Source organism: Cetorhinus maximus, chromosome 18, assembly GCF_964194155.1.
Source record: "Cetorhinus maximus chromosome 18, sCetMax3.hap1.1, whole genome shotgun sequence".
Lineage (NCBI taxonomy): Eukaryota > Metazoa > Chordata > Chondrichthyes > Lamniformes > Cetorhinidae > Cetorhinus > Cetorhinus maximus.
The window spans coordinates 33903463-33926865 of NC_135896.1; the positions used below are offsets into that span (position 1 = coordinate 33903463).

At 41.6% G+C, this 23403-nt stretch overlaps 2 protein-coding genes across 4 annotated transcripts in view; one reads left to right on the forward strand and one right to left on the reverse strand.

Annotated features, from left to right (window-relative positions):
* Positions 1-23403, reverse strand: part of pole2 (polymerase (DNA directed), epsilon 2) — a 144325-nt gene that overhangs the window by 65315 nt on the left and 55607 nt on the right. The window lies entirely within an intron of this gene.
* LOC144693047 (kelch domain-containing protein 1) overlaps positions 1-23403 on the forward strand; it is a 67990-nt gene that overhangs the window by 2195 nt on the left and 42392 nt on the right. The gene's annotated exons all lie outside the window — the stretch shown is intronic.

Genomic DNA, 23403 nt, shown 5'->3' on the forward strand with positions numbered 1-23403 from the left:
AACATATACACTGTTATCACACAGCTGTTGGTAAAGGCTGAGTTGTTTAAATCCCAGAGGGAAACTTAAACAACTGTCATGACCTATATTTTCAATTGGTATGTTTGAGATGCAGCTCTGAATTCAGGAATAAAATCACCAAGCCTCAAGAGGTTTTTATATAAAATTAAATTAAACAATTATTAACTTAGCAACAAATTAAACACATACACATGTCTACAAATTACTACCATAACTTTTAAACAAATCCCCAAATTAATCACTCCCAGTGATAAATCTTTACCAAGGCAACAACAACCCATAGACTTTAAACAGACACCAGGCAAAGCATATTTGACCTTACGAATTCGAAATGAGGTCCCTTGCAATTTGGTTCCTTTGCAGTTGTAGGCTTACAGGCTGGTTAGATCTTAAATGCCTCTGACTGACACACACAAACTCCCTTCTGTTTATACCTAGCTTTCCCTTTGAATGTAAATTTTCCATTGTATTACTAGGTTTTTCTAATTTACCTCACCTAACAATAATCCTTTCATTCCACCATTTTTATTAGTAATGTAAACACATTGCTTTGCGTCTCCCAGCTATGTACAAGATTTTACCCATTCTTTTGAATGGTTTATTCAACAAATGTAAATAGCACTTTACCTTCTATTCTTTACGTTTATCTAATTAACATCTCAAACGACTATACATCAAAGCATCCAGACTAGCTGGCTTTAATCCAATTAAGCCACACACATAGACACAGAGATAAAAACAAAAAACTACTGCGGATGCTGGAAATCCAAAACAAAAACAGACACAGACCCTACTACAAGTCCAATTTAAAAATAATTTCCAATAACATTATAGACATTAATATCTCTTCACGACATACACCCAGGTCCCTCTGCTACTGCACCCCCTTTAGAATTGTACCCTTTATTTTATATTGTCTCTCCATGTTCTTCCTACCAAAATGAATCACTTCACAATTCTTCGCATTGAACTTCATCTCCCACCTGTACATCTATTCCACCAACTTAACTATGTTGTTATGAAGATCTACACCTTCCTCCTCACAGTTCACAATGCTTCCAAGTTGCATATCATCAGCAAATTTTGAAATTGTGCCCTGTGCACCAAGGTCTAGGTCATTAATAGATATCAGGAACAGCAAGTGTCCCAACACTGACCCCTGGGGAACTCCGCTCCAAACCTTTCTCCAGCCTGAGAAAAACATCAATTAACCACTGCTCTGTTTCTTGTCTTGGTGGTAAGCCAATTTCATATCCATGTTGCTACTGTCCCTTTTATTCCATGAGCTATACCTTCGCTCACAAGTCTGTTGTTCAGCACTGTATCAAATGCCTTTTGGAAGTCCATTTTCACTACATCAACCCTCTCTGTTACCTCTTCAAAAGTCTCCAAGTTAGTTAAACACAATTTCCCTTAAGAAGTTCATGCTGGCTTTCCTTAATTAACCCACATATTAGTTTTGACCTGAATTATTCTTTCCAGAAGCTTCCCACCACCAAAGTTAAACTGACTGGGCATATCTTTACACCCTTTTTTGAACAAGAGTGTAATGTTTGCAATTCTCCAGTCCTCTGGCACCACCCCTGAGTCTAAGGAAGACTGAAAAATAATGGCCAGTGCCTCCCTCAGTATCCTTGGATGTCTGACATCTGGTCCTGGTGCCTTATCAACTTTATGTATAAGCAGCCTATCTTATTCCTTCATCTTATCAATTTTAAACCCTTCTAGTGTCTGAATTACCTCCTCTTCCACCATGGCCTGGGTAGTATCTTCTTCCTTGGTAAAGACCAATGTAAATTATTCATTTAAGCCTCAGCTATGTTCTGCCTCCATGTGTAAATCCTCTTTTTAGTCCGTAATCCTTTAACCACCGTTTTACTATTTATATGCCTAAAGAAGACTTGGGGATCCCCTTTTATGTTGGCTGTATGTCTCTTTTCATACTCCCTCTTTGCTTCTCTTACTTGCTTTTTCACCTCCCTTCTGAACCTTTTATCTTCAGCCTGGTTTTCAATTGTATTTTCACCTGACATCTGTCATCAGCACACTTTATCTTAATTTCTATCTCTGTCACCCAGGGAGCTCTGGATTTGTTCCCTTTTGAGGCAGTACACCGACTCTGTGCCCAAACTATCTCTTTGAAGGTAGCCCTTTGCTCAGCTATGTTTTTCCTGCCAACCATTGACTCTAATTTATTAGCCAGATCCATTCTTATCCCATTGAAATTGACTTTCCCCCAGTTAATTATTCTTATTCTGGATTATTCTTTGTCCTTTTCCATAGTCAGCCTAAACCTTATGGTATAATGATCACCGTCTCCTAAATGTTCTTCTACTGACACTCGATCCACCTCATTCCCAAGAACCAGGTCCAGCAGTGCCTCCTTTCTCGTTGGACTGCAAATATACTGCTGTGGAAAATTTTCGTGAACATACTCTAGGAACTCTTATCTCTCTCTGTCCTTTACAGTAATCTATCCCAGTCTATATTCAGATAATTAAAGTCCCCCATTATAACTATAATTTTTGCACCTCTTTGTAATTTCTTTGCAAATTTGTTCCGCTACATCTTTCCCACTGGTTGGTGGCCTCTAGACTACACCAAGCAATGTAATTGCACCTTTTTTTGTTCCTTAGCTCTAGCCAAATAGATTTTGTCCTTGACCCCCTGGGGGCATTCTCTTTCTACAGCATTGCAATGCTCTCCTTAATCAATATTGTCACCCCTCTCCCTTTTTTCCTTTCCTATCTTTCCTGAACACTTTTTATCCACGAATATTTGACACCCAATCCTGCCCTTCTTTGAGCCAGATCTCAGTTATAGCCACAACATCATATTTCCACATGGCAATCTGCACCTGTAATTCACCAACCTTATTTACCACATTCCGTGCATTCATGTACATTGCACGCTAACCCTGATTTAGACCTTATTGCTCTCTCCCTTACTCTGAACCCGCTATTAACTTATTATTCCTTATTCTAGTGCTACCTATCTCTCCCAGTATTCTGTGTACCTTGGTATTCCTCTCTGATATTAGCTCCTTGTTCCCACACCCTTGCCAAGTTAGTTTAAACCCTCCGTAATAGCACTAGCAAAACATTCCACAAGGAACTTAGTCCCTGCTCTATTTATGTACAACCCGTCCAGCCTGTATAGGTCCCATCTTCCCCAGAGCCGGTCCCAATGTCACAAGAACGTAAAGTCCTCCCTCCTGCCCCATCTTTCCAGCCACACATTCATCTGCTTTATCCTCCTATTTCTATACTCTCTTGCATGTGGTACTAGGAGTAATCCAGAGATTACTACTTTTGAGGCCCTGCTTGCTAATTTCCTGCCAAGCTCCCTAAATTCTGACTGCAGGAACACATCCATCTTTCTGTCTTTGTCGTTTGTAGCAATGTGAACCATGTCTGTTGGCTGTTCACCTTCCCATCATGCCCCCCCTCCAACCCGGGTGCTCAGCATCCTTGATCCAGGCACCAGGGAGGCAACACACCACCCTGCTTTCACATCTGCGGCTGCAGAAATGCCTATCCATTCCCCTTACTATCAAATCACCTATCACTATTTGTTATGATACAGCCGATGGTAAAGGCTGAGCTGTTCAAATCCCAGGGGGAAACTTGAAACAACTGTCACAACTAATTTTCAATTTGTCCAAATTTTGAGATGCGTGCCCTGAATTCAGTAGTAATAAGACCACCAAGCCTTATAGGTTTTATAAAACTAGATTAAATATTTATTAATAAGAGAAATGATTTTAAATACATATATAGATCTACAGATTACTACTATGATAACTTCTAAATCACCTAATCAATCTAACTCCCAGTTATAAGGACAGCAGCTTGAGGCATAGATGCTGAAGGCTTTTCACACACTTGCAAGATCTTGAAAATGCCTTCCCTTACAAAATAGCCTTCTCTCCTTTATACCTATCTTCCTCTTTGAATGCAAATACCATTGTTGCACTCTGCCTTTGGACTTTATCTCCCTGACAATAAAACCCTCTCATAGCACTAAGTTTTACCAGTAATCTTTGGGAAAAATAAACACATTGTTTCTAATCTCCACCTGGCTAGGTGACACATTTCACCCCTCTGAAAACAATCTAGTCTGGTTTATTTCAAAATGCAAATGTTCCCTTGACACCTATGTTTCTAAACTTCATGTTTACCTAATTAACATTTCAAACCTAACCCCTCCAATTAGATCAAAGCACCCAGACTAATTCAATTAAGTCTCACGCACGCACACACACACACAGACACATACCACTATTACTATTTCACAATAACTTCCAATAACATAATGAGAATTATTATATTTTCTTGACTCTATTGCTCTTCCAGTCTTCCTTGTACCCCCTGTACAGCTGAGCCACCCTTGGTGCCATGGACTTGGTCCAGCTGCACTCCCCAGATGAACCATCACTCTCATCAGTTTTCAGAACTGAATACCGATGGAGAGTGGGATGCACACACAGTCTCCTGCACTATCTGCCTGTTCCTTTTTGACATCTCCCCTCTCCCTGTATACTCTTGAGCTGTGGGGTGACCACATACTATCCACAAAGCCCTCAACTCAATGATGCACTGGAGTGATGCCAGCTGCTGCTCAAGTTCCAAAACCTGGAGCTCAGGCTGCTGCAACCTACGACGCACCTTGCACAAATGGTTATCCAGAACACAGGAAGCATTCTGGAGTTCCCACATAGCACAGGATGTGCATTCAAAAGGAGAGCAGCCCTTCCATTTCTCTCTTTTTTTAGTTAGCCTCACCAATACTAAAAAACTTTTTAACTGTTGCACCTTACTAATATAGATAAATCCTAATACTTAACACACCTTACTAGTAGTAATAAACATTACTTAAAAATAAAATATGACTCAACTGTTATTCACTTGCCAGTTATTATATTTAATATTTACTAATAATACTTAATATTTTTATTGTTTTTAATCTGCCAGTTGTTTAGACTCTGTCTCTAGGCAGCAATACTCACCAGCCTACCAACTTATGAGTTTCTTGTGATGTCACACCTCAATTTTTCTTTCCAAACATGGTTCTGAATCTATGGACTGTGTAACTGCCCAGCTCAGCCCTTCTGAATTCTCGCTTTTTCTCACTGGATTTTAGCCTCGTTCAGCTCCTCTGAATTCACATTTTCTCTCGCCGGTTTTTAGTCCCACTCAACTTCTCTGAATTCTTGTTTTCTCTCGCAGGTTTTTGGCCTCGCTCAGCTCCTCTTTAGAGGACTTTTTCCAAGAGCAGGTTAGAAATTATATAAAAATTAATTTGGGTATAATTTGCAAATTTGCCAGTAGATATGGCTCTGGGATTACAGCACTTGCACTTGTACAAGCTTAGCACGTATCACAGCTACTGGGGTGGAGTAACATGTGCAGGGGACACTGCCGAAAATGGGGCCTCTAGGTAAAATTAAGCAGGTTCATTTAACTGCAGCATATTCTGATATGCTTTGCTTTATTTTCGATGCCATTATTCTATATGCGTCTTTCTTCATACATTTAACTGCATGTTTGTGTTTTAGTGGAGGTAGTTGTCCAGGGGACAAGAGGACCCCTATACGTTTGTGTTGCCCAAGGTCCTAAGAATTCTTAAGCCAGTTCTGCTATCAAAGAGTGGAGGATAATACTGGGTAAATTGAATGTGGAAAGAGAAGCTGGGTTGGCTGTGATTCTTTTCAGGATTACCAAGTGTTTTGTGTTGCAGGAGTCATGGTTTTGAGGTGTGGCATGACTAGCAGCATGGAGAGTGTTCACAATGCTATCTGATTGCCCACTATTCAACTGTGCTGGGAGGATGAGTTGAAACTAGCTTCTTCCTTAAACAGGGAAGATGAAAAGTTATGCGCTGTTCCAGAGAAGTTCCTATTAGACAGGGATGCGTCTATCTTCACCAGGCATAATTCCTCACCAAAATTCAAGCATAGGCATGGTGAGGAATGAGGAAGGAGAGACTCTACCCCCTCCCCCTCACTATCTGTTCCTTTTAATGAGAAACATTCAGGCAACTTTTGATTTTTTCCCCTTCCTGTTATTCAATTGAGTGTGAATGCTAACAAATATTAGCGTCATAGAGGTCTCCAGCACAGAAAAAGACCCTTCGGCCCATCAAGTCTGCGCCGGTCAAACAAATCTAATCCCATTTTCCAGCACTAGGCCCATAGCCTTGTATGCCATGGCATCGCAAGTGCACATCCAAATACTTCTTGAATGTTATGAAGGTTTCTGCCTCTACCACTGTTTCAGACAGTGAGTTCCAGATTCCCACCACCTTCTGGGTGAAAATATTCTTCTTCACATCCCCTCTAAACCTTCTGCCCCTTACCTTAAACCTATGCCCCCTGGTTATTTATCCCGCCACCAAAGGGAAAAGTTCCTTCCTGTCTACCCTATCTATGCCCCTCATAATTTTATACACCTCAAACATGCCCCCCCCTCAATCTCCTCTGCTCCAAGGAAAATAACCCCAGTCTATCCAATCTCTCCTCATAACTAAAACTCTCCAGCCCAGGCAACATCCTGGTAAATCTCCTCTGCGCTCTCTGTAGTGCAATCACATCCTTCCTATAATGCGGATTCCAGAACTGCACGCAGTACTCTAGCTGTGGCCTAACCAGCATTTTATACAGTTCCAGCATAACCTCCCCGCTCTTATATTCTATGTCTCAGCTAATAAAGGCAAGTATCCCATAAACCTTCTTAACCGCCTTATCTACCTGTCCTGCTACCTTAAGGGATTGGTGAACATGCACACCAAGGTCCCTCTGATCCTCGGTACTTCCCAGGGTCCTACCATTCATCGTGTATTCCTGTGCCTTGTTTGTCCTGCCCAAGTGCATCACCTCACACTTATCCAGATTAAATTCCATTTGCCTCTGATCAGCCCATCTGACCAGCCCGTCTATATCCTCCTGTAATCTAAGGTTATCCTCCTTGCTATTTACCACTCCACCAATTTTCATCCGCAAACTTACTAATCAACCCTCCTACATTCGAGTTTAAATCATTTATATATACCACAAACAGCAAGGAACCCAACACTGAACGCTGTGGAACCCCACTGGACACAGGCATCCAGTCACAAAAACATCCCTCAACCATCACCCTCTGCTTCCTGCCACTGAGCCAATTCTGGATCCAATTTGCCAAATTGCCTTGGATCCCATGTGATCTTACCTTCGTTATCAGGCTCCCATGCGGGACCTTATCAAAAGCTTTGCTGAAGTCCAAGTAGACTACGTCAAATGCATTGCCCTCATCTACACACCTGGTCACCTCTTCGAAAAATTCAATCAAATTGGTCAGACATGACCTCCCCTTAACAAAACCATGCTGACTGTCCTTGTTTATTAATCCCTGACTCTCCAAGTGTAGATTAATTCTGTCCCTCAGAATTGCTTCCAATAGTTTCCCCACCACTGAGGTTAGGTTGACTAGCCTGTAGTTCCCTGGTTTATCCCTTCCTCCCTTGAATAATGGTACCTCATTGGCTGTCCTCCAGTCCTCTGGCACCTCTCCTGTGGCCAGAGAGGTATTGAAAATTATTGCCAGTGCCCCTGCTATCTCCTCCCTTGCCTCACTCAACAGCCTGGGATACATTTCATCTGGGCCTGGAGATTTATCTACTTTTAAGCCTGCCAGACCACTTAGAACCTCCTCCCTTTCTATGCTTATTTCTTTAATTATGTCACAGTCCTTCTGCCTGATTTTCATACCCATGTCGTCCCTCTCACTTATAAATACCGACACAAGTATTCATTTAGAACCCTACCTACGTCTTCTGGCTCCACACACAAATTACCACTGTGCTCCTTAATGGGCCCTACTCTTTCCCTAGTTATCCTCTTATTCTTAATGTACTTGTAAAATAACTTTGGATTTTTCTTTATTTTATCTGCCAATGTTTCTTCATGCCCATTTTTTGCTCTCCTTTTTAAGTTCCCCTCTACATAGTCTATTCTCCTCTAGGGCTTCCGCTGTTTTGAGCCCTCAGTATCTGCCATAAGCCTCCCTTTTTCTCTTTATCCAATCCTGTACATCCCTCGACATTCAGGGTTCCCTGGATTTGTTGGTTCCACCCTTTATCTTTACTGGAATATGTTCGCCCTGTACTCTCCCTATTTCCTCCTTGAATGAGTCCCACTGCTCTGACGCAGATTTACCTAAAAGTAGCTGCTCTCAGTCCACTCTGGCCAAATCACGTCTGATCTTATTAAAATCAATTCCCCCAATTTAGAACTCTGATTTCTGGCCCATCCTTGTTCTTTTCCATAACAACCTTGAATCTAACGGAGTTATGATCACTATCTGCAAAATGCTCCCCACTGATACCTCTACCACTTGGCCTGGCTTCATTCCCTAAAACTAAGTCCAGGACTGCCCCCTCTCTTGTAGGACCTTTTACGTACTGGCTTAAAAAGCTATCCTGGATGCATTTTAAGAATTTCACTCCCTCTAAACCTATCACACTATGACTAACCCGGTTAATGTTGGGGAAGTTGAAATCCCCCACCATTACTCCCCTATTATTTCTACACTTCTCTGAAATTTGCCGACATATCTGCTCTTTATTTCTCTCTGACTGTTTGGGGGCCTATAGTACACTCCCAGTAATGTGATTGCTCCTTGTTGTTTTTCAGTTCTACCCACGTGGTTTCATTTGAGGAGCCTTCTGAGACATCATCCCTCCTTACTGCTGTAATTGATTCCTTGATCAATATTGCGATACCCCCTCCTCTTTTACCTCCTTCCCTGTTTTGTCTGAAGACCCTATATCCTGGAATATTGAACTGCCAAACCTGCCCCCCTCTCAACCGTGTCTCTGCGACAGCAATGACATTGTACTTACATGCGTTAATTTGTGCCCTCAACTCATCTGCCTTATTCATCAGACTCCTTGCATTAAAATAAATACCATCCAACCTTGCCAAACACCCTTGAGCCTTAACTGGCCTATAATTTCTATGCCTTCCAGACTCACTTGCTCTCTCTTCTAATTTTGGCTGTGCATCTCCCCCTGTTGAACCTCCTCTCAGGATCCCATCCCTTGCCAAGTTAGTTTAAACCTCCCCAACAGCACTAGCAAACCTCCCCGCAATGATGTTGGTCCCATTCCGGTTCAGGTGCAATCCATCCACCTTGAACAGGTCCCACCATCCCCAGAAACGGTTCCAATGTTCCAGAAATCTAAAGCCCTCCTTCCTGCACCATCTTTCCAGTCATGTGTTCATCTGGACTAACCTCCTATTTCTATACTCTCTACTGCGTGGCACCGGAAGTAATCCAGAGATTACTACCTTTTGAGGTCCTGTTTTTTAATATTGGAAGGATAATTGTACTTGCATAGCTATTCAAAATATTCAACCTTTTGAGGAACTGCTGCTTTTGCACTTTTAGGTGAAATTCTAATTTTTAATTTATGGATTTAAGATTAAATTCAAAAGCTTCAATTTTTAATAAAATTTTTGGCTAATTTTGTTGACTGCTAGTCAATTTAATCACAATTTGCATACTGAGGAGGTTTGCGAGGCAACAGATTGGCTGCTCCATTTTAGACTCCAGATTTCTGAAAAATACATCAAATAAAATGTCAAAAATTTTCATGGGTTCTGTCCTGGTGATCTAAACATATTGCCTTTGCAGTATCTCTATTGTCAACAAGTTTGACCATTTTTCCATGTAACACCAGTAAATTTGTTTGATTCCTCTCTCCCATAATTCCATGCTGACTCTCTTGTCAGAGAATAACATTTTCCACTGGCTCCAATTTCCTGTTTCACCTTGTTTTAAATGCATTGATGGAAATGCTTGATATTTCTTTTATTCCCTGTTTTTCTAACTTAAAATCCTATACTGTAACACCTTTTTCCCCTCTCTGTATTCTTGCTAATTTTCTTCCCTGCCTTTTCCTGACAGCAGTAGTTTATGCTGTAAAAAATATGGTTTCATAGGTTCGAACAGCCTTCCAATATCTTGACAGATGTGCACTCATTACATGTGAGATTGAATAGTAAATCTTGGGAGACTATTTGACTGTCGGATTCTCAGCCAAGTATTTGGATACTTCCAGTGGGGTCATCAGAGAGAGAGCAGGAGTGTAAATAATTACCATTTTTATCCTTCCTAGTTTAGGGCCCAGAAGCCAACTGTAATGTACCCATAGTCATCTTGGTTGAGATCAGCTAACTGATCACATACCAAGATTGAACCTGGGATCTACCTGGTCTGTCTGTGTGAGTATCATACATACCATACCATAAGGTGCATTTAAGGTGCTTAGTAGTTGATCGTGCTAAACTGTCCCTCCTCATCCTTCTCGACTGGTCTGCAGGCTTTGACACGGTTGACCACACCATCCTTGTCCAATGCGCCTTCTCCGTCATCTAACTTGGTAGGATTGCACTCACCTGGTTTCATTCTTACTTGTCCAATCATAGCCAGTGAATCAATGGCTTCACTTCTCACTCCTGCACGTTATTTCTGGAGTCACCCAAGGATCTATCCTCGCCCCCTCCCATTTCTCACGCACATTTGCCCCATGGCAGCAACATCTGAAAATATGTCAGGTTCCACGTGTATGCTGACGACACCATCTCTACCTCAACACCACCTCTCTTAACCTCTCCACTGTCTGATTTGTCGGACTGCTTTTCTGACATCCAGAACTGGATGAGCAGAAATTTCTTCGAATATTGGGAAGACTGAAGCCACTGTCTTTGGTCCCTGACATGATTCACTCCCTAGCCATCAACTCCATCCCTCTCCTTAGTCACTGTCTGAGGCTGACCAGACAATTTGCAAACTTGGGGCCATAACTTCTTTGGAGTGGCAATCAGTGTCTGATTGCTACTCTGTGCCCAATTACTTATGCAAAATTTTTTCCGTGCCTGTCTCACCCGACCTTCCGACTCAGGCTGGGCGAGATCCAAGCAGCACAGCTGTCTCTGAAGCACAGCGTCACAGTCCAGCAGAGTCAGATTGAAGAATGACACACACCCTTTTTTACGGTACTGCTGCCGTAAAGGCTTAAGGTAAGCTTAAAGGCTCGATTGAAATTGACAGGCCAGGGAGAAAGTATGTGCCTTAGGTAAGTGGATAGGATTTGGGGGGTGTGGGTGAGAATGTCCAACTCCCCCCACCCCCCCGAGTTCTGACACGCCCCCCCACCTAACCCCTGAGTTCCGAGCCCCTCACCCCCTCCCTGATGTCGACCATCCACCCCCACCCCCAACCCCCATGCCTTTGTTACCTCAAGACTTGACTATTTCAATGCTCTCCCGACTGGCCTCCCACTTTCTATCTTCATAAACAGAATTGATCTAAAACTCTGCTTCTCCTATCCTAGATCGCACCTTTGTTGCCATCCCCATAGAGACTGATGACAATTAAAAAGAAATTTGAACTTCCAGTTAGTAGCTGAAAGGGATGACACAACAAGATTTCACATTTAAGATTTTTACTGTAATAAGTAACTAAAACACTATTAACTACACATTATTATTTTTGTAGCCAACTTATACCTTAAACTACAGAAAGGAACGTTCCCCTTTTATACTTAGCACATATCGCACTCCCAAAGAATTACAGTCCTTATAGCAAACAGTCCAAAGTTGCTTCCAGCTTTCAATTGCTTTACTTTTCCCACTTCACCGATTAGTAACTTCAAGTGATCGTCTCCAAGTGTTTTTCTCAGTGTTTGGAGAGTTTACCAAATCCACTGCCAGCAGTAAAGCCTGCTCCGATGGTTGTACTTCCAAGCCCTTCCATTTCCCCCACCCCCTGCTCCCCCCGACCAATTTCCTGGATTCCTTAGATGGCTCCTGACTGTTTGATTCACCCCGCCAAATCCAGCTTCAGTAGCTTACAAAGAAGCTGCAGCCTCTTCTGTCTGCTGACCACATCAACTGCTGTATTTTTTCTTCCCCTTTTTTCCCCCTGCCCAAAAGCTTGGAGCTGGCAAGTCTATTTATTGTTAGCATTGCTGCCCTTGCCTTTTGTTCCCAGGTGTGAGAACAGAATCACAGTGCAGAAGTGGCCCTTCGGCCCATCGAGTCTGCACCAACACGTGAGAAACACCTGACCTACCTACCTAATCCCATTTACCAGCACTTGGCCCATAGCCTTGAATGTTATGACGTGCCAAGTGCTCATCCAAGTACTTTTTAAAGGATGTGAGGCAAACCGCCTCCACCACCCTCCCAAGCAGTGCATTCCAGACCATCACCACCCTCTGGGTAAAAAAGTTTTTCCTCACATCCCCCCTAAACCTCCTGCCCCTCACCTTGAACTTATGCCCCCTTGTGACTGACCCTTCAACTAAGGGGAACAGCTGCTCCCTATCCACCCTGTCCATGCCCCTCATAATCTTGTACACCTCGATCAGGTCGCCCCCTCAGTCTTCTCTGCTCCAACGAAAACAACCCAAGTCTATCCAACCTCTCTTCATAACTTAAATGTTTCATCCCAGGCAACATCCTAGTGAATCTCCTCTGCACCCCCTCCAGTGCAATCACATCCTTCCTATAATGTGGCGACCAGAACTGCACACAGTACTCCAGTTATGGCCTCACTAAGGTCCTATACAACTCCAACATGACCTCCCTACTTTTGTAATCTATGCCTCGATTGATAAAGGCAAGTGTCCCATATGCCTTTTTCACCACCCCACTAACTTGCCCCTCTGCCTTCAGAGATCTTCCCACCTTGCTCAGCAGCTCCCTTGGCTTATTTGGAATGGTCACATGACCATCTTCATTTTAACCTAAATTTAAAGACGCAGTACAAAACAATCTTATAAACTTCGTAATTGTAACACTTTTCCTTTCACACATGAACACAAAGAGAGAGAGCATTTTACACCAGCTTGCTGAAATTCATCACATGCTGCCTAGAGTAATTGTACTCCAAGGATCAAGAATCAACAGATTTTATTTAAATGAAGTAGGTAAATTGGCTGTATACAGGACAAAAACAAGGTGTTAAATTAACTATGTAGCTCTGTACTTAAATTAATAAATATCACTCCCTGGGCAATCTCTCTCAGCGTGCATACCTTCTGAAAACAATGTTTGCTTCTTGCATGATGGGTCCATTGTGCACAATGGATTTAAAACAAAAGCTTAGCTTCTTTTCTGGTTGTAAAACTTTTGTCGGCACTTGATTCCCGAACTTGAAAGCTGACTTCAGATAAATTTTACTACAAAAATATAATTCTAAATCCCTTTGAAGTTGTGAGATACAGTTGGTCCACAAAAGGCTGTAAATTTCTATCGATATTAGATGGTTTCTTTTAGACAATGGTATAAGATACTTGCTATTGAATACCATAGCTCTGACCATTTAAATGGGTAACATCTTAAACTTCCTGTTGTTTACCAGGAACTAGTCTTTGATAGTTTATACATGTAATGCACAAGAAACCTGCACAATTGAGCTAAAAGCAAAAAAACTGCGGATGCTGGAAATCCAGTTCCCTCCCGGACATCCTGGTCCACTCCTCCATCACCCCCTACACCTCAACCCCCTCCCACGGCACCTTCCCATGCAACCGCAGAAGGTGCAACACCTGCCCCTTTACTTCCCCTCTGCTCACCGTCCAAGGGCCCAAACACTCCTTTTGCTTCACTTGCACTTCCCTCAATTTAGTCTACTGCATTCGTTGCTCCCAATGCAGTTTCCTTTACATTGGAGAGACCAAACACAGACTGGGTGACCACTTTGCAGAACACCTTTGGTCTGTCCGCAAGCATGACCCAGACCTCCCTGTTGCTTGCCATTTCAACACTCCACCCTGCTCTCATGCCCACATGTCTGTCCTTGGCCTGCTGCATTGTTCCAGTGAAGCTCAACGCAAACTGGAGGAACAGCACCTCATCCTCCGACTAGGCACTTTACAGCCTTCCGGACTGAATATTGAGTTCAACGATTTTAGATCATGAACTCTCTCCTCCACCCCCAACCCCTTTATGTTCCCCCTTTTTTTCCCCAATAATTTATATAGATTTTTCTTTTCCCACCTATTTCCATTATTTTTAAATGTATTTCCATCCATTGTCTTATCTCTACCCTTCCCTTCACCCCACCTCACCCCCACTAGGGCTATCTGTACCTTGCTTGCCCTGCTTTCTACCCTTAATTAGCACATTCCTTAGATAATATCACCACCTTCAACACCTCTTTGTCCTTTTGTCTATGACATCTTTTGGCTGTCTCCACCTATCACTGGCCCTCTATCCAGCTCTACTTGTCCCCCCCCCCCCTTCCCTTAAACCAGCTTATATTTCACCTCTTTTCTATTTTTACTTAGTTCTGTTGAAGAGGCATACGGACTTGAAACATTAACTGTGTTCCTCTCCGCAGATGCTGCCAGACCTGCTGAGTTTTTCCAGGTATTTTTATTTTTGTTTTGCACAATTGAGCTGTCTGGTTTCAGAGCTAACAGCTCAAATTTCATGGTTGCCACTGATAGTGAAGAAAGTTGCCACAAAGATCTAGCAGTCGCTGTGGCATGCATTTCCCCTTTCATGACGTTAGTTTGAATCCACTGCCAAGTTAAAGGGATTTCCCAGCGTCTGGCAATAGTGATATTATCAAGCAGGGTGAGCAGGTAATTGCTGAATTATCTCACAGCAAACTGGAAGCTAAATGCACTGATTAGGAAATACGTGTAGGATTAAGGTAGAAACTAAAATATCAAACTATAAAATTTTATATATATATATATATATATATATAAAGATAAACTCCATATATATATATATATATATATATGGAGTTTATCTTAATGGAGCAATTTGACATTCCACAAACATGATATTAGTTTTTCAGGGCAGGTGAGGCTGTTCAGTAATTATTAAATTAGCATGTCATTTACAAACCAAAGTTACACCATCAAGGCGTAACTTTCTCAAGGTGTTTTTCCAACAAAACTAAAAGCGTAAAAGGTCAAGTTCTTGCCAGTTTATTGATTTCACTTCAGTGATTGTATTTTGACGTACACCCTATGGTGAAGCATAGAATCACTGACACCACCTTCTTGGTTGGCACATTTAATTGTACATTTACAAACTCCAGAAGTTGCTGTCAGTTTCAGAGGGGTAATGATGGTGAAAGCTGACAGTTTTTCTGTCACTACTACAGCAAAATCCGAGCAACATGTTTTTCTTTGGATATATTTCAATAATCTCTATGTGTTTCTATGTTCTTCTCATGCCCTGCACACTGCTTATACCAATAAATAATCTAAACCAATAACAACCTGGGCAAAAACATTTGTCACTGGTAGACTTTTCCATTTTAAGATTATACCTACTGACAAGTGGAAATTTTTTCTTCAATGTAAGCAACTGCTATCAAATGGAAGGACAATAAAATTGGAATCAGATAATGTGCCACAAGATTGCTTCTTGACAGAAATGTTATGAAAGATTGAAAAGAACTAACTTTTTCCTCTAACGGGGATAATTTATGTTGAGGTTCAGTAGTTTGGGTACTTGTGGCCCTCTGGTACCTCACCTTAGCGGCAGTCTAGGCTCAAGTACGAAAAATTGTGAGCGTGAAGGGCCATCCTATCCGAGCACCCATTCTGTTGCTATCCAAAACAACCGTGCATATTCCAATAGAGGGACTTGAATAAGTGATGGTGGTGGTCTGCCTCCTTCCCCCATCCAAGGCAGTTGTTCATTTTATTGACCATCTTAGAGCAGACTTTTCGACTCTGAACGTTATTAATCGAGGGGGGCGGGGCTGGGGGAGTGTTGAGGTTGGTGTAGCGACTGCGGAAAGTGAGGACCGCGCATCAAGCGACAGTCCAACAATTTCAAACTCCAACGGTTGCATGGCTGCTCATGCGGGCTTTGCCGCCCGCAGTGACGCCTCGAGGGACAGTGCTCCCGCCACCTGATTGGCTAAGGCGCTGAAAGGGCATGGGTTCTGTGTGCTGATTGGCTGCGCGCTGCATTGAGCGCCAGCTGGGTGTGATTGGGTGGAGAAGGTTCCTGGGAAGCCGGCGTCGAGAGTGGGGAAAAGAGAAACGACGATACAACGAGGTTGTCTCGGGGTAAAATGGCCGATTTCCAATACTGGTCACGGAGAATACAAGAAAACCACCACCACGCGGTTTTTAACGACGGATTTCTTTACGTATGGGGCGGTTACGTGGTAGGCGCTACTTTACTGACCCAATAAAGTAGTACTTTAGCTTCTGGAAAGTGTGGGACTGCACAATGTGTGTTTTAACCCACCAGTTTACAACTGTCATTTGAGACTTACTGCAGTGCTTATAGTTACATACAGTCTAATATTTAATTGGAACATTTATGCATTAGAAGAACATATTTGTAGGCTGTCAGACGGTTGTAACCTAGAATTGGTATTGTCGGGTTGAACTGTTCCAGATAAAGTGGTCAAGTTGCCACGTGCCTGAACGATGCATGGATTTTTTTGACCACCTTGCTCATTGGAGAAACGAAACCACCGGCATGTGTGGCCCGATAGAACCCCACCGAGATTGGGTGATGGATAGTGTCACAGCCCTACTCAAATTAAGTTTCTGTTCTCAGCCATCCTGCTGGGCAAATTATTAAAGGATGGAAATCAGGTCGTGAACCATCTGTAGCCCTCTACTAGATACAACAACTGCCCCGTCAGGTGGTTGATCTGTCGATGAATGATTAATGAAAAGACTGAAAGCTACTTATAAACCTTTTTTCTTTCATTTCAGTTAAAAGTTAATTTAAGTAATACTTTTTAATTAGTAAATGTACATTGAGGAATTGTAAACCGAATTCATCCAGGATTTTATAACTTGAGTCACCAGTAAATCACAAATACCTTGAAGGGTAAATGGAATAACTTTGTTTCAGGGCATTAAGCCAGAAAAATAGATTTCAGTGTGTTTAAAGATGTTACCTTTCAGGCTGTTGAAATAATTAAAGCAGTTGAGTCTCTTTGTGATGTCATGAAAGGGCAGTTGTTATAGGGACGTCGTAAACTAATTAATGTAAATATGAAAGCGGTTGTTTCATGTAAATTTAGCGACCGCTGATATGTATGGTACTTAGATATTGCTGAACACTAAAGGAACTTTAATTTACATAGTGCCTTTCACAGCCTCAGAACATACTTTACAGTTTTACAGCCAATGAAGTACTAGTTGGTCTCCTGATTGAGAGCGAACATATAGCAATTATACTCTTGATCTGAAAATAAAAGTACCCAGTTATTACCATGTGAGTGTTTATTCTTATAACTGCTGTATATATCTGAATAAAGATAGCGCTTTATTGAAAAGACTGAATATTAGACATTTTGGTTACTTAGCTAACGGTCTGCCTTGTCTCTGTGAATTTTGATTTATTAATGTTGGCATACATTCATTAAGAATATGACTGCCCTTGCCCAGCTTAAAGAAAGACATCTAAGCCCGAAGCCACTCATTATTGTGAAACAGTTCAAGTTGAACCAGAGTAGGCAAAAGGTTGGTTAAAATGTTTCTCAGTTTATGGTAGAACTGTGAAAGCTGACCAATAGCCATGCTTTGCTGGACTCGATGCAAGAAGAGACTGTTTTGTCTATGGTTTGAAATAAACAATGTTACAACAGAAACAGTTGGTAGAAGACAGATTAACATCTGCTCAAGTTTTCAAAATATCACTGGAATGGAGATTGCTGCTAGCCATTTTAGTGAATTCCATGCCACAAAATCAAACTACTTGAGTGAAACTGAGTTAACACTTCAAGTCGACGACCTTTCATCAGAAGGTCATCGACGTCAAGTGTTAACTCTGTTTCTCTCCACAGGCTTGCTGAGTGCTTCTAGCATTTTCTATTTTTCTTGCAGTTTTCCAGCATCTGCAGTATTTTGCTCTGGCTCTGGAGTGAATAGAGTTGTTCAAACATGTTGCAGATCGGGTAAAGTAAATCATTTGTCCAACCCAATGATTTTATAAGAAGGTTAAATGTCACAATTGCATGGTAGCAGGATATTTAGCTATGTTGCTGAAAACGAGGAGGTGCTGCTAGATTGGAGGCAGGGAGAAGATTAGAAGGCTCCAGGTCATATAGTACTTTGAGAAATTGGTGAGGAAAGACGGAAATCTGGTGTCCATTATGTCAAATCTGATAAGGAACCTGATAAAGAAGCCGGATCACAAGCTAAGGCAAATGAAGGTGAGAACGAGCAAAGGGTATTCAATTACAGCTTAATGTGAAGCCAAACATTTTAAGCCCAGTGTGATATCCTTTGCTTGAAAGGATATTGGAGGAACTTGATCGCATGAAATGTAAGTGCATAATTGAAAACGTTGGCCAATGACTGGACAAGCCCAAAGATGTGTGTTAAAACCAGAACAATGACTTGGGGACTGTTTCTGCTCTCAGTGAGCATCATCAGAGAAAGCCCTGATAACAGTTGCCTGTGTGACTTCAGAGAAGAAGAGTGGAAACTGCTCAATCCAGAAGACAAGTTACTATATGATTGGGAATATTTACTTGGTTTCTAGTTCACACCAGCTAGTATCCAGAAATTGTATGGTATGCCAGCAGTTAAAATGTTGTTGACCAGATTAATGAAATCAAACCATTGATACTTTTAAGCCTTCCATGAATGCTAAGAGCCCAGACGTCACAGCAGTCTCTAAGCAGATGTTGGAAGACAGTCACAGAGTGAACAAGAAGATGTTACTGATGATTCTGAAATACAAAAACACGGGAACAATTTCAAAAAGTGAGAAGCATCCTGAATAAGCTTGTACCACAGATGTTGCAACAGTATTTTTAAAAATTACTTTTTCATAGATTGTGAGCTTTGCTGGCAAGGCCACCATTTATTGCCCATTCCTAATTGCCCTTGAGAAGGTTGTGGTGATCTGCCTTCTCAAACTGCTGAAATTCCAGTGGTGTAGGTACACCCAAATGTTGTTCTGGAGGAAGTTTCAGGATTTAAACCTAGCAACAGTGGAAGAGCGGCGAGATAGTTCTAAGTCAGGATGGTGTGTGACATGGTTTAGAACTTGCAGGTTCTAATACCTGACCTTCTAGGTGGTAAATGGGTTGGTTTTGGAAGGTGCTATTAAAGTAGCTTTGGTGAGTTGTTGTAGTGCATCTTGTAGATGGTACATACTTAAGCCACTGTGTGCCAGTGGTCAAGGTAGTATACATTTGAGGTGGTGGATGGGGTGCTGATCAAGCTGGCTACTTTAATCCTGAAATGTGCTGAACTTTTTCTGTTGTTGGAGCTGCACTCATCCAGGAAAATGGGGAGTATTCCATCACACTCCTGACTTGTGCATTGTTGATGGTGGACAGGCTTTGGGGAATAAGGAGGTGTGAGTTACCGGCCAGAGAATTCTCAGCCACTGACCTGCCCTTATAACATCATAATTTTTGTGGCTTGCCCAGTTTGTTTCTGATCAGCGATAACCCCAGGATAGTTGTGGTGGGATATTTGGCGATAGTAATGCCCTTGAATATCAAAGGACGATGTTTAGATTCCCTCTTTTTGGAGATCATTATTGTTCAGCATGTGTTTGGCACAAATGTTGCTTGCCACTTAACAACCCAAGCCTGCATGTTATCCAGGTCTTGCTGTATGTGGGCACGGACTGCTTCAGTATCTGCGGACTGGCATCCTTGAAGGTGGATAAATCACCAGGGCTGGATGGATTGTATCCCAGTTTGTTAAAGGAAGCCTTGGAGGAAATGGGGGATGCTCTGAGGATCATTTTCCAATCCTCACTAGATACAGGTGAGGCACCAGAGGATTGGAGGTCTGCAAACATTGTACCAATATTTAAAAAGAGTGCAAGGGATAGACCGGAAAATTATACGCTGATCAGTCTGCAAATCAGATCTGATCAGTGGGCAAATTATTGGAATCAATTGAGAGACAGGATAAACTGTCGCTTAGAAGGGTGTGGATTGATCAAGGGTAAACAGCATGGTTTTGTTAGAGGAAGATCGTGTCTTACTAACATAATAGAATTTTTGAGGAAGTAATAAGAAGATTGATGAGGGTAATGCAGTGGATGTTGTCTACATTGATTTTAGTTAGGAATTTAACAAGGTCCCACATGGCAGACTGGTCACAAAAGTGAGATCCCATGGGATACAGGGGAATGTGGTGAGTTGGATCCAAAATTAGCTCAGTGACAGGAAACAAAGGGTAATGATCAATGGATGTTGCGAATGGAAAGCAGTTTTCAGTGGCTTTCCACAAGGCTCAGTGTTGGGGCCCTTGCTGTTGTATATATTGATGATTTGGACTTAATGTGGGAGGCACGATCAGGAAGTTTGCAGATGACACAAAAATTTGCTGTGTAGTTGATAGTGAAGAGGATAGCTGTTGTCTCCAGAAAGGTATCAATGGTTTGGTTGAGTGAGCAGAAATGTGGCAAATGGAATTCATCTGGAAAAATGTGAGGCAATGCATTTGGGGAGGGGAAATAAAGCAAGGGAATACTCAATATATGGGAGGATATTGAGAGGGGTTCAGTAAGTGAGAGACCTTGGAATGCATGTCCACAGGTTCCTGAAGGTGGCTGGACAGATGGATGAGGTGGTAGAGAGAGCATATGGACAAGATATTGAATACAAAAACAGGGATGTAATAATGGAACTGTATAAAACGCTGGTTAGGTCACAGCTGGAATTTTGTGTACAGTTCTGGTCACCACATTACAGGAAGGACATACTTGTTCCAGAGTACAGAGGAGATTTACAAGAATAATGCCAGGGCCGGAAAATTGCAGGTATGAGGAAAGATTGGATAGGCTAGGGTTGTTTTCCTTAGAACAGAGGAGGCTGAGGGGTAACCTGATTGAGGTGTACAAGATTAAGAGGTGCCTAGGTAGGGTAGACATGAAAGACCTATTTCTCCCTAGCTGAGGGGTCAATTACTAGGTAGCATAGATTTAAGGTGATTGGTAGAAGGATTTGAGGGAACATGAGGAAAATCTTTTTCACCCAGAGGGTGGTGGACATCTGGAATTTAGTGCCTAAATTAATGGTTGAGGTTGAAACACACTCTTTCATTTAAAAGATACCTTGATCTGCACCTAAAGTGCTGGAACCTGCAAGGCTATGGACCAGATGCTGAAAAGTGGGTTTAAAAATGAATGGCTAGTTTATTTTTTTGGGCAGCGCAAACATGATGGGCTGATTGGCTTCTTCCTGTGCCGTAACTTTTCTATGGTTCTATGGAGTTACTACGGGTACTGAACACTCTGCAAACATCAGCAAAGATCCCCACTTCTGACCTTGTGATGGAGGGAAGCTTATTGATGGAGCAACTGAAGATGGACACAACCTGAGGAATTCCTGCATGATGTCCTGGGGTGGAGCTGATTGGCCTACAACAATCACAGCCATCTTCCTTTGTGCTAGATATGACTCCAATCAGTATGATTCTAATGACTTGATGCCACACTTGGTTGTATGCTGCCAAGTCCAGTTAGTAAAGCAGGTTCAGGAGCTGACCATTGATACGAAGTGTTAGGCTAATTCTATCAGCCATTTAACAGATTTGAAAACTTAGTGACAGTAATATGCCTGATAATTCACTTCAATTATGGAGCAAACGTTACCTTAAATGCCCATGGAAAGCAACACACGCCAGTCCTGTTTCTAACACTTGATTTTGCAGATTTAATGAAGAACTGTGTAAACTGTTTTCCCAAGTCTGTTCACACCACTGGATCTTGAAGATAGCCAAAGGACTTCCCTTACTAAGTAGAGTCATTGCATTTTTTATACCATTTGCCTTATGGTCTCCTCCAGGACGCAACACTATCTGACGTTTTATGATCACCCAGTTGTACAAATAGATCGGCAAAATGATGGTTTCATGTCTTTTTCACATCATACTTTTGCTTCCTTTCATTGCTTTTCTCAAGCCATAGCTTTGTTGTAAATGATTTTTGATGCATGTTCTATGCTACAATGTGTGTATGTAAAAGGAAATATATTGCTAATCATCTCTTCTTACATTACCCCCTACTCTGATGAAAACCCTATCTCTTTTAACCTCAATATTAAACAGTTAGCTTATTTACTCTATTTATATGTGCCTGTCTTCACAGTACAATATCCTCAATCCTGAAATTCATTTGTGTAATGTTATCAGCATCATCGAGGTGAAAAGACAGGCTTTTTGAGAACACGATTTAAACCATCTCTGTCTGCATTAATGTTCTGTCTTTGTTAGTTTTATTTCTAACTTAAAAAATTATTGATATTCTTAAACCAAGGTTAGTGCTCCTCAGAAACCGCATGTTCTGAAGTTTCAATATATAATGGATGAACCACTCTGCAATATTTTGTTTTGTGCTGCTAAAGGAGGGAGGTGGTGGCATAGTAGTATTGTCACTGAATAGTATTCCAGAAACCCTGGGTAATGCTTTGGGGACCCGGGTTCAAATTTCACCATATGGTGAAATTTGAATTCAATAAAAATCTGGAATTAAAAATCCACGATGATGCCGATAGTCGTAAAAACCCATCTGGTTCACTAATGTCCTTTAGGGAAGGAAATCTGCTGTCCTTACCTGGTGACTCCAAACTCCACAGAAATGTGGTTGACTCTTAAATGCCCTCTGAAAAAGGGTCTAGCCAGATCCCATTTAAAAAAAACTCTGGGAATTCTCCAAAACAGCCTCCAAAGAATGTTGTGAACCCTGACAGTGTTGAAGCTGAACCTGAGAAGTTACCATCTACCCCAAAATTCATTTGGATAGTTATGAGTGTAATGATTCTAAATTGGTGTAACCAATCTTTCCTGTGTATTGTCAAGAAGGTGAATTTATATTATTAAGCTTTAGTTGCTGAATTTCTTTTGTTTTTAACTGTTAACCAAGCTCATGCTGGATTATTTTCACTATCATGCTGAGGATTTCTATGGTACTTGCGTATTGTTAAGTGAAGAATTTGCAACTGTCAAGCATTCAGTTAACAATGCACCAAGCACAGTGCAATATTTACAGTCAAATCTCTGATTTATTAATCTTTCATGGAATATTCTAGATTGTCTGAAAATAAAAATATGTCACATCAATTTGACTTTTTAAAATTAATTGTATAGAGTTTTTCAAAAGGATTATCAGAAATATTCTAAAGCAGCCGTCACAATATTTTGTAGAGTACAAAAGAGGCAATGAGAACAGCATATTAAATATAGTTCCCCTCCACAACCCTCTCTAATAACATGGAAAAAAATTATTTAATTTCTTGTTCGCCTGTGCCCTTGAAGGAACTGAAAATTTCTCATGTGCTCCAGTCGGGGAGCTGCTTGTAGATGGGGATGGGTTGATTTCAGTAGCTATGCATATCGCAAAACTGCAAAAAAAAGTTTCAATAC